Source organism: Lampetra planeri, chromosome 1, assembly GCF_965212315.1.
Source record: "Lampetra planeri chromosome 1, kcLamPlan1.2.h2, whole genome shotgun sequence".
NCBI lineage: Eukaryota > Metazoa > Chordata > Hyperoartia > Petromyzontiformes > Petromyzontidae > Lampetra > Lampetra planeri.
In genome coordinates this window covers 14049258-14062218 of record NC_136107.1, presented here as the reverse complement: position 1 = coordinate 14062218, position 12961 = coordinate 14049258, and the positions used below count along the sequence as shown (strand labels likewise).

The window sequence follows — 12961 nt, the reverse complement described above, 5'->3', positions numbered from 1 at the left end:
TGCTTAGTTTTGGTGGGGCTGATGGTAAGGCCCCACAGACACATGCTCACACGCACAATAGCTTACACAACTACACAAAACAATCATAACATAGGCACGAATGTGAATAATACCATAAAAATGTATGAGTCGTAGTCCAGGATTGTTCAAACTGACGAAATGTAAAAAAACACTTTTGTTAAATAGGTTCCACAAATTTTTCATGTTGATCCTTCGCATTAACACATTCTGCTGATGACAGTCCAGAACGATGGAAATTGACTACAGTACAAAGTGAAACATGTTATCAACAATGAGACGATGGGGTGGAGGGGTACCACTATTGGTGGATGATTTTCATATTTGTAAATAACTCTTAACACTGTGCGTAGTTATCTGTGAGTGGACGCGAATAGGATGACTTTAGCACTTCTGATAAATTGCTTTTGGGTGACTCATGAACAGATCAGGAAATAATAACAGGAAGTGGCATCGTAGGAAGGGTTTGCAGCCACTTCTCAGTCACTCCTCTTATCCGCGACGGGCTTTGGATAAAAGGGAGCATTTATTAGCAGGGGTTTCTCGACAAGACGATCGCAAGAGGAGCGGATGAGAGGAGTTTCACTGTAAAGTAGAAACTATTTCATACCCGACCGTCACACATTCACCATGACCAATAAGCCACCCGCCGGGCAATACATGGTGTAAGCGTGATTTTCTATTGAAGTTAACCGATCGGACTCTTTCTCTTACAGGAAAATATCGCTCATACATTCATTTAAACTGCTTCTAAAGTACATGCAGAGCACCCCATCCCCCACTCGCCCGTCTGTGTGTGTTTTTTTGTCCAGGGACCTATTTTGTAGTCGTCTATAGATGTTCACATATTCGACCTTTTCCAAACTTCTCGCATAGCCCTGTGGCTCAGTCCCCGACGAGTCGGTATACTGGAGATCGGTGAAAAAGAGCTGCATAGCTCATCGAGTTCATCCAGTCTAAATAGAGATTATGATATATACAGTATATATACATACACACACGTGATCGTGTACTGTGCACAACGTCGTGCTAACATGAAGTGTACTAACTAAAAGCCTCATTCTCAGCGCGTCAGAGGCGCGTGCGTGCGCGTGAGTTTCGGCGTTTGGTACGGAGGGGCGCCACCGCGAACCGGACCAGATGGCTTGCATCAGCGAGGAATGCCAACGGGGGGGGGGCGCTGGGGTAAGGATGGGGGCGTGAGTGTTGTATGTTGATTCTAACAGACCCCCCCCTCACCGCCCCTCCTTGTACCCCCACACTCCCACACTCATCCCCACCCCCATGCTGTGGCACCAGTCTCGCATCCATTGCTCCCCCCCCGCCAAAATCCCTCCAGGGCTAAACTCGTCAGCTTGCTCAAAACCCTCACACCACAAAGGCCCCGAGATTCTTTTAACCTCTGCACATGTGTTATTTAGGACTGCCTTATAACAGATAAAAACGGCATCTTATATGGCCGGCTGATGATTTGGACAATGGTCTTTCTTCACAGCAGAGGGACTGACTGACTTTATGAGTTTGAAATCACACTTCATGCCGTGGGGCTCTGAGAAAACTCGAATGCGGGTCTTTGGTCTTCTGCTCCCACCAATACGAGCTTATTTTGAGAAAAGGGTCAACGATCTGGGCAGCGCATACGGGGCATGCAGAGGCATTTTCCCACAGGAAAGTATCAAAGCTCAGCTCCCCAATGCCAATGGGACTAATCGTCTTCGTGGGTTCTCACTCGGTGGAATAAAAAGTCTGTCATTACGGTTGGTATTAAAAGTAACATGCATTATGGTATTTAATAGGCATGCAGAGATTCACTCCCATTTTCTATCAATTGTTTATTAATATTCGGCTTCATTATTTCATTTACGAAACTATAATTTTTCGCCTTGTTTGAAGTGTCTAGTTTTTACTGCCTTTCGTTAACTTTTGAAGATTCAAGCTTATAGTTGTGTCCATTCTATTATCACATGAGATATACTCATGCTTATTGCAGAGCTAATCGATGCATAGTTACGTTCCAATTCTCAGACTCATGCAAAAACCATAATCAACGTTTTTGGGTTTAGATCGCGTTATTTATAAATGTGTCGTAACCCTCCACCACCCGACACGGCCAATCAGTAAAAATGTGTCACGTTGACAAAAGACAAATAGTTCACTGCTTTAGCCCACCGGTGTGTTGAAGCCACAACATTTACAATTGCAAAAACCCATTCTTTCCGAGCTTTTTCCGATCTTACGTTTACATGCAGTCCTTGATGTGACGGCGCGCTACGAGCTTACATTGACATGCCAATCACATTTACACAGTACATTAACATGTAATTTCTCCGATCTTACATTTACATACAGTCCTCGATGTGACGGCGCACTGAAAGCCGATCTTACGTTTACATGCAGTCCTCGATGTGACGGCGAGCTGCGAGCTTACATTGATATGCTAATCACATTTACACAGTACATTTACATGCACATTTCTCACTTTAACATCACAAGCCCCCCCCCCACTTCGTTTATGACTCTGGGGCTACGCCCATTTCTAACCTTTAAAAGCAGCCTGCATCAGCAGCTTCCCTCTTTCTTCCGCCTGATGACGATTGCTTGCGTTGCGATCAAAACGTCGTGATCTATTATTTTTTCTACCTACGTGACTTTACCGAAAGAACCAAAGAGTATGGATTCCTGCAGTCACGAAAGCTTCAAATCAAGATTAAAGACCCATTCACTGCCTTAAGTATATAAATAATTGGCGACATTTCGGTCGATGGAACTTCTTCATAGCACATACATGGGGAATAGTGCAACGTGGTCGAAATGTTAAACCTTTCTTTGTAACTGGAGGGGAAAAACTCACTGTTGCTACTTTTAATAAAGGTGGCATTCATTGTATAAATGTACTTAGGCAACAACACAAAACAACTATAACGAGGATTATACTTTTATATGGAACTGAGGTATGGCACAAACCACCATAATCAGCAAATACACGTTATTCACTGTCAGTTTGAAGAAGGAAGAAATGCCATATTCGTAAGTGTTTATGCATCAAAAGTTGAGAGGTAATTTAAGGCACTAATGGAGCGACAATTAAACGGGAGTGTAGGCCTACTGCGTAAACAGTCTAGGCAAAACAAACACGCGGTGAAGTCGTGCATCTGTGAATATTTGCAGTGAACACCGAAAACCGTTGGGAATAAAACACATTCCTGCGGAGGGAGCTGGTAGGAACGTTGGGTTGCTCGGTAAATGGCCATGGTCAACGGTGGCGTGGTGTATTCCGCAAATATGCCCGACTGCGAGGGCGGGCACAAGCCGGCGTGAGTAGGTTAAACGTTGAGTTTTATAAGGGGACCACAGGGTGACCAGCCCCTCCCCACCCAGGCCCACCCCTCCCACTCCCCACCCAGCCCCACCCTCCCCACCCAGCCCCTCCTCACCCTCCCCACCCAGCCCCTCCCCTCCCCACCCACCCCCTCCCTCCCCACCCAGCCCCTCCCTGCACAACGGACGGACAGAATAATCCCCTGTGGGCTGGTGTACCCAGGAGGTTCCTACCAGTAAAAATATATTTAACATAATTAAATACCATAAATAGATCGCCTTGATACTCACCAGCTTATTAATATCGAGCTTTTCACAAATGCTATATATAAGCTCTATATGGAAGATTAGGTGGAGCGGCGGCGCATTGGTTAGCATGCTGCGCTATAAACCCGGCTATCCAAGTTCGATTCCTGGTAACGGCTAACATGAGCGGTGAGTGATTTCTATATCGGTCCTGGTCCCTTCCTTTGCCAACCTGAAATGACGAGGGTGGTGCAGTATGGCCAACAACCTTATGATTGACATGAGGCTTTCATCCAGCAGTAGATTCATAAAGGGCTGAATATAATGTATTAGTTAAATAAAGTGATATATAGTACGCTGTAATATTGGAACAGTATTAGAGCTTTTGTCATATATTTTTTTTATCAATTCCATTCCATTTGTCTTTTAGGTGTCATGCCATGACAAAAATAAATGGTCATTCAGAATTTTCATCTAGAAGTCCCGTGTCAAAGAACAGTCCGTGAAGTGGTCATCTTCTACTGAAGTGACATCAACAAACATCTATACCTATGTAGTGACTGTACTTGTCACTGTATGGTGCCGGGCTTGCGAAGTCACAACCGGTAACGTTGTGATTACGGGCAGCCCGGGTTATGGGCTGCAGTACCAACTCTAGCGGTGGTTTGGTGAGCGCTGGTTAGCGCGGAGGCACCGTGAGCAGTGTGCGGTGCCGGCTCCCAGTGAAGGAGCGAGAGGGAGCGTCAGCCAGAGTTACTCTGGGGCATGACACTGGCTGACCTGTTGTCACGTGACTGGACGATACTGGAGGGGGGGCACCGGTGGACAGGGGCCGATGGGTGGTCACGTGGTTCCGAGGGGCTCTCGGGAACATTCGAGAAGGAGCTCGAGAAGCCGGGAAGGTGGTCGTGGCTAAGGGCGGAGCCAGAACCAGCCCGGGAGCATATAATGAGAGCTTTGTGAGGAGCTCGGGGTTCTTCAAGTGTTGGTGTATGAAGATCCACGTCGGGGAGAAGAAGCCTCTAGCCACACGGTCCGGGACCCAGCATGTGGTCCGGACGGGATAGCGAACCGTGTCTAGTTCTGCCGTAGCGTGGTTAGATGGGCATTCGAGACCCGAATGTAGGTTGTGTTATGTTACGTACTGTTACGTGAATAAATAGTGTTGCTCCCAAGATAATGTCTGCGACTCAGTTGGGCTCACTACACCTACAATAAGGCCCCCATTTTAATCCCTGCACACATTGTCACTTGTCAAAGGAAATGTTTTAACTCTCGGAGCTGTAATTTGCCGAATTAGGCGATTCACCCGTTATTGGTGGTCTGGCTGAGACCATCATCTTGCTACACTTGAGAAACCGATTAGATCACGGAGGTCTGCCCAGATTTGAATTCAGAATCTCAACGGTGCTGGATCAGTGCTCTGACCCCTCAGCCACCTGACAACCTCTCAATGTATGTACGTTGAACTTCTTTCGCACCGACCGTAGCTAACCGTACTAATCGGAGGTGGGGGAAGGGCAACAGACTGAACACAAAAGAGCAGTTGAATCAATGAAACAACGCGTTGTTAGATACTCTAGACCAGGGGGCCCAGCCACACGTTGGAATTTGGGGATATCCGACGAGTGAAGGTTCCCGGTGGTTATTGGTTATTTTATAAGATACAGGGTTCCGCATAGATATCCCCTAATTTCGTCACGGATAACAGAGTTCTAATGCACTCTACAATCGTTATATTACATCCACGCAACTCCTGGCTGAGGACTATGTACGCGATCATCCACACATACTAATATATAAACACCCTGCTCTGTGACTCTGTCACTGTGTGACTAACGTGGCACGGATTGGTTGAAGTGCGTCACGTGACCGCGAGCAAGCAGCCGGGTGAGTGAGACGGAGGAGATGGCTGAGTGAGAGTGAGGCAGAGCCGGTGTCTGTCCATTGCTGCCGTGAGGGAGCCAGACACGCTCTCTCCACTGCTGTCCTGAGGGAGAGCCATGCTCTGTCCACTGCTGCCGTGAGGGAGAGCCGTGCTCTGTCCACTGCTGCCGTGAGGGAGAGCCGTGCTCTGTCCACTGCTGTCCTGAGGGAGAGCCGCACTATCTCCACTGCTGCCATGAGGGAGCCATGACGCGCTCTCTCCGCTGCTGCCCTGAGGGAGATGGGTGAGTGACAGTGAGGCAGAGCCGTGCTCCATCCACTGCTGCCCTGAGGGACCCCCGTGCTCTCCACTGCTGCCGTGAGGCAGAGCCGTGCTCCGTTCACTGCTGCCGTGAGAGAGCCAGACGCGCTCTCTCCGCTGCTGTCCTGAGGGAGAGCCGTGCTCTGTCCACTGCTGCCCTGAGGGAGAGCCGCGCTATCTCCACTGCTGCCGTGAGGGAGCCAGATGCACTCTCTCCACTGCTGGCCTGAGGGAGAGCCGTGCTCTGTCCATTACATTAGTATTACATTAGTATTGGAGTTTTTTTGTGCTTAAATTTACTGCTGGATAAAGGCCCACCGCACAATCCTAAGGATTTACTTGACCAGTCTGTTGGGGGCCGCCGCACGCTGTGGTTGTTGGGGGGTGCCGCAGGCTGTGGTTGTTTGGGGCCCCCACACGCTGTGGTTGTTGGGGGGCGCCGCAGGCTGTGGTTGTTCGGGGGCGCCTCAGTTTGTCAATAACACTGCCTTAATGGGAAACATATAATTGGCGACGCTTCAGACAATGACCTTTCTTCATCACACATATACACTACTGAACATACTGTTTGTGCACGACTGCGTATTTAAAGGTTGCATTATCAGCATAATCAGCATTGTATGTCATCTTTGGCGAAAAGAGAAAAACGCGGGCTAAAAAAAATACCACGGTTTTTGTCCAAGATTCTGTTGTGGATGTCTCTCAGCCATATCCAGACACCCACAACACCCACGGAACCCTCCACGGCTGTGATCCTGCTTTGGACGCTAACGGCGTTCGCCTCGTTGTGCGGAGCTTAGCGAGGGGTACTTTTAGGCTTTTGTGTCACTCTAACCGCCGCGACGTTCAAGCCCGGCGTTCTAATGTCGTGGCTTGGATGGTGCTCTGCCTATTCATAGGCTCGTTGTGTTCCATGTTTGTTCGTGCGGGCTGCGCTCGTTTCAACTCCCTTTAGGCGTCGATCATTGCCAAACAACATTATTAGCAATGTTCCTTGCCAGTGCAACACAAACACATTTTTTTAACTGACCATTTGTCAATTATGGTCCATGGTCCAATCACCTTCAGACCTCACAAGAAAACTAAGCAGGTTTGAGCGTCGACAGAGATTGGATGGGTGACTGTCACACATCATAACAAGTTGTTTGACTATGTCGAGGGAAGCAGAGGGCAGTGCAGCAAAATAAAATTTAGCATTGTACTTCTACGTTCACCACATTCACCAAACGTGCAATGACCAGTGTGAAGTATGGCCAATTGACGCACACACAGCCTGCATGGTAAGGAGAGGCCTTCATCCATAAAAGGGGTGTATATGTGTATATAAATTATAATGTATAAACACTCAACAATGGGCCGAAAATGTCTTAATATATCGAAGACTGCAGAATCTGGACAATTGTTAGTGTTAACTCACCGTCTGGCTACCTTCCAGTTTGTCTCGTCGTTCTTCAGCAATTGTGAGATGCAATTTGCATGAACAACACGATATAAAACTATTCATATTTTTATTATTATTATTATTGAAATGTATACATAACGTACAAATATTTTGGGCCCTGGTCCATTATCCTGACAATAATCCTAACTACAGCCGAGAACTGACACAAGAAAGGGCACGGCCCCAAATATCAGCCTATTACACAACGTATTTTCCATTGTTAGAGATTTACGATTAGACAGCAGTTTGGTCAGTGTGATTGATTCTTGGGGTTTATGTGAAATATAAAACCTTTGGTTAAAACCACCCTAAAATATTGAATGATCCTCATCACCACATTATATAAGCGTTTTAAACAATCACAGTGCCATGGCGGAGATGTGAAGATTTAGATAAAATCTCCATACTAGAAAATGTGCGTGTTTGTGTCTAGTTTTGTGGGGAGCGGTAGTGTAGCGATTAGCACACTGGCTAGGAACCCAGCTACCAGAGTTCGAGTCCCGCTCACGGCTAACACCAGTGACGATTATCTGAACAGGTCCTGGGCCTTCCCTAGGTCGACTCAGTCTCAAATGAGTACCTGGTGCGGTGTGTAAAAACATCGGCATCAGGGAGACAAAGATGGTCGGGCGTGGTGTTGGCCAACCACCCCCTCATTATACCATGCCGGCCTTCATAGGTGCTCGCTACCAGCACTTGCCCCAACGGTCTGTCAAGGCTATAGGGGGATCTTTATATTTGTCTCTTTTTATTGATTTAGCACAAACTGCAGTCAAAAAAATGAAGCATAATGGATGTCACCTTCATGCAGTCCCTCTATATTATTTTGTTAGTAGGTGCAGCCCTGTAATTACTTGCTCACACCACTGCTGGTGGAAGGGCCACCACTGGAGGGTGCTCTAGAGAGCCCCTCTCATGGGTATTTTAGCTTACATGTCTAGGTTTCTGTTGGAGGAGGTGGGACTTCCCACACTTCACCCTTCCACGCGCCATGCATACTGCTAGATGGACAGGGACGGGGGGTTAATAAACTTGCCGACCATTTCAACTGCCACGCTGGGAGATTGAATCTAACCGGTGAGCTATGATACCATTACACCGTGGCAGCTTACTATCCTGTTAGAAGGCAGGGTAAACGATGAAATCGGTGAGTTTTTTTGATCTAAAATAAAGTGAGGCTTTAATTTCTCGTCTACAGTCATGCCTGACACTCACGCAATTTCTGGCATCTCTACAAGGCTCTTTATGACGGCCCTAGCCATAACCGCAACATCAATAAACCACTAATCCCAAACACGACCCTAATATGAAGATAATCTTTAGCGCTTGTTTTACCCGAACCCAATTATAACACTAATCCTAAAAATGATCCGAACCACAGACCTATCACTTGAATTAAATCTATGAATACATTCTGAATATCAGAAAGTAAGAGAGGTCAAAAACTGAAAAAGCCACACGTTGCAATGGGGATGAGGGGCAAACAGTGTTTGGCTATGTACCTTTTGAAATAAGTTCAACATAGAGTACATACATATGAAGCACACTCGCCACTAACCTTCATCCAAACCTAAACATCACCTTAATCAACCAGCCCTTCGTACGAGCCCTCCCACTGACCCTAACGCTAACAACCATCCACTCGTACGAGTCCTCCGACTGACCCTAACGCTAACCAACCATCCATTTGTACGAGCGCTCCCATGGACCCTAACGCTAACCAATCATCCACTCGTACAATCCCTCCCACTGACCCTAACACTAACCAACCATCCACTTGTACGATCCCTCTCTCTGACCCTAATGCTTACCAACCATCCACTCGTACGAGCACTCACATTGTTTCTAGAACAGTTCGCTCAGCCTCATTTTCACTTGTTTTTTTTTAAGTTTTCATCCATGTAGATGTGTACAACATCTGACACTTCCAAATGTCACCGGCTCATCCTGCTCCTAACTGGTGATGATAATGATAATGATGGTGAAGATGATGATGTCGCAAATCTCCATTTTAGCATGGTAAAGGAAGAAAATACAATCCAAAGTAAATCTAATATATAAGCTTATTGTTGAGGGTGTCTGTCAGTGTTTCATGTTTCACTGGGGCAACAGATGGTAATTCATGTTTCATAAATAATCATTTGTTTCTAATGCCTCGTGGAAAACACACACGGAGAAGAAAACACGGAGATAACAGCAGATCGGTAACCCCAAGAAATGCTGTGTTTGGTGGCTGCGAGGCTTATGTAAGGTCGTGTGATCAGAGCTCATGCTGTGGTTGAAAGGACAAAGCGTGGAAGGGGGGGTATGGAGGATGGTGAGCCTGGTGTTGTTTGTAAGGGGTATAAGGGGGGTGGGGGGAGAGGCCAGGTGTGTCTGCACCTGTCATACAAAGTGGACATGCCGACTCGCGTAGATGTGCTGCCTTTTATCTGCATGTGCGACGCACGTGTATGCCCGTGTGAACGTGTATGAACTCATCATTATCTTCATCGGTCGTCTGTTTTGAATTCATTCTTGGTTGCGTAAGTATTTATCCATCTCCTGCTCACGGCCCTGTACAAAGACTACGACTATACTGAGTCTCACAATTACCGCTGCTTGACATGTGTGTGCCCCAGTTTAATATCTACAGTCAAGGAAGTGATTGCAGCCACGTTAGACTGCAGTGACACGACCCACTACAGTGGCTCTAAACACAGCACCAACCTTGTGGCCAAATCTGGGGAATTTCCACAGTTGTTCTAAGTGCAAAAGAGACGCTATTCCCATGTCACTGATCATAACTGGAGACCTATTAATGTTGCAACTCGATCCTGTTGCGATGAAAAAAAGTCTGGTCAAGGTTTTTCACAGTTGTGCTTTCTTTAGCAGTGACAATTACAATATATACTTAGCTCGCCATTTTATATAACTTGCCAATTGTAGATACCACATCTTGTAGAGGATGATCTCTTTTCTCACTTTGCTAATTTTACACATTCCTCATATCATGTCGTCCATACAATTCTAAGAGTAATTTTATACCGTCCAGGCAAACAACTGCAGCATTAATAATTTACATATTTGTGTCAATCCGCTGCTGGATAAAGGCCTTGCTCCATGTTCATATTTATGTTGAACTTCATTCGCACCGTACGTAGCCAACTGTGCTCATCGGAGGTGCGACGTTGCTCATCTGGGTTGCTTGACCACACTGCGCCACGCTGGTTCATTCGCATTGGTGATACAAGGGGGGCAGGGACGGTTCAGATATCACTCGCCACTGACGTTCGCTATGGCCTGAAACCAAACTCAGGCGGCCAGACTCGTAGCTCAGAATGCAAACTAATGCGCCACCATTCCACCGCTGGCAACTTTAGCAGGCTAAGTGCATCCATTGAGATTGGCGTGTGGCAGCAAACACTTTTATTTCTTTTGTTGGGTTCCTGTGCCTTATTGTTAGTCGATCTGGGTGGTGTCGGTTTCGAAAGGATCCGGGGACACTTGTGCCAAGGCACATACGGTGAGGTAATTTGGTGCGTCGAGCACCAAAACTGAAAAGCAGACAGAGAGTGGAGGCTTGGCGAAGCAACAGAATTCGGGTTACGTTGTTAGTGTCTGAGTCAGTACTAGTGGCTAGTTAGCTAGATTTATGGTCAATGGGAGGGCGAGTACTCATCTACGGTTGGTTACTGAGATAGGGTCAATGGGAGGACCAGAACTAGTCGTGATTTGGCAAGTTGGTTAAGGATGAGGGTAGAGCTAGAATATGACCGGTGTGCTATGCCGACCGAATATTTACCTCTCCTCTTCATTGAAAGATATGGATTTGTCAGTTGTTCGGCTGTTTTTTGTTTGCTATTTACATCGAGTTCATTGCTGTCTGCTTCACAATGATCTGATCAATCATTTATAATCCCTGATCATAAACTGGCTCATGCACAGATCCGACCCTGCCTGTAGTTGACATAATGGAATATAACAGCCGTCAAGAACGACCATCATAAAAACAAATTCCGTTACACAGCACAACTCCCAGCTGTTGGATATATTTACGCGCCCTTCGATACGCCAAAATCACAATAATTCCACTTTCGTTGTATTTTAGTTTAACAACGTTGTAATAATGTTCAGGAAATTGTCTTCATACTGCTGGATGAAGGACTCCGTAAACTGTGTCGATGTTTTTTTTTCACCATACTTCACCAGGCTGGTCAGTGCCGGATAGTAAAGCAAGCGGTTTGAATATCACTCGCCATCAACGTCAAGTCGTAGCCGGGACTCACGTCGAAGCTGCGTTCATCGCGCAGTGCGAGAGCAATTGCTCCACCGCTCTCCCCCGCTCTTCCCAAACATTATTTAATTATTTGCTGAGAAGGATAATTACCGTGGTGCTCATGGCTGATGATAAGCATTGTTACACCACTAGTCCTCACAACCTGCTCATTGTCGTTATCATCATCGTCGCTTCCAAGCGTATTAAATAAATTAGTATCTTTTCTTTGCACGTTTAGGAAGAGACGAGTTTGAGCTTAGACATCTGGATTTTGGTTATGGCATAGCGGTGAGCGGTGGGGTATTGCTCACACATTGCGTTATATAGCCAGTTGGCCTGGATTCGTGCAGTTTCTGGCCCTGGCCAATAACAGTGGAGCGTGATATATTGAATCGGTCCTGGTGCTCCACTACCCAATCAAACCTGAACCATCTCCCATTGACCAGCGCGGTGAAGTATGGTCAGACAACCCCTAAGACCGGCACGGATAAGGTAGGCCTTCATCCACCAGTGGATTGACAAGGGGCTCTAAATTGAGTGAATTATGAGTCTTCAACAACTGTTTTTATATTTGACAGCTGACAGTTGCCGCTCGGAAATTACCTAACGGATGAAGATGTCAAGCCTCTGACTAACTCCGTGACAGTGGAGGGAACTTTGCTTCCTGCCATGCTGTACTCCGAAGCCTTTATCATTAAAAAAAGCCTTGAACAATCCACTGCTGGCTTAAAACCTCTCCACGCCGTGTCGGTCACAAAGGTTGTCTGACCATACTTCACCGCGTTGGTGAAGATGGAACCCACGACGGTCTCATATTTCACTCGCATCTGATGCGAGCCAGACTCGAGTCGTCAGGTACGTGAATCACTGCGTCACCGCTTCGCCTATCACCCGAGCAGATAGTAGATGATAACGATGATCGCGCCAATTATATATGTATTAATGAAAGTCGCATTGGTGTATTTAATCAAATACCCTTTTAACGAGAGTTCAGCGTGTAAGAGGAAACTGGAGTACCCGGAGAATACCCACCAGAAAGTGGGTTCGTGAACACACTTGCTGTACTGCAATGCAGAGGGCTTGGAAGACTCACAAATATCTACGTGATCCACCAACACTCGCCTCAAAAGCGCTGGCTAATACGTGCGTATCAAATTCAATGGTCATCCGCGTCGCCTTTCAGGCTATTGGGTCAAGTACTATGATGTATCGACACCACGCTCACAGGCATCGCGCTCACGCCAGGCTGAATAATGCGCAAGACACGCAAATTCATCCGACAACCTTTCGACTCGCACACAAACAACCTCAGCGGCTCGTCGAGCACATTGGGCTGACTGACCGACCCGTCGACTCACTCACCGGTCGGCTCGCGAATCTCTCCTCCGCCGCTGCGCGCGGTCGCTTCTCTCTCCTTCTATCTCCACGGCTCGGTCGCAGCACCCGCAAAGTTATCCCTTCATTTCTTCTCGGCTTCGTGCAAAAAAAAAAA

The 12961-nt window shown here is 46.8% G+C and overlaps 1 protein-coding gene across 1 annotated transcript in view; it reads right to left on the bottom strand.

Annotated features, from left to right (window-relative positions):
- Positions 1 to 12961, bottom strand: part of LOC144718811 (integrin beta-1-like) — a 55858-nt gene extending 42897 nt beyond the window's left edge. The window contains exon 1 of the mRNA XM_078594366.1: positions 12832 to 12961. The gene's annotated coding sequence lies outside the window, so the exon portion shown is untranslated. The remainder of the gene's footprint in view (positions 1 to 12831) is intronic.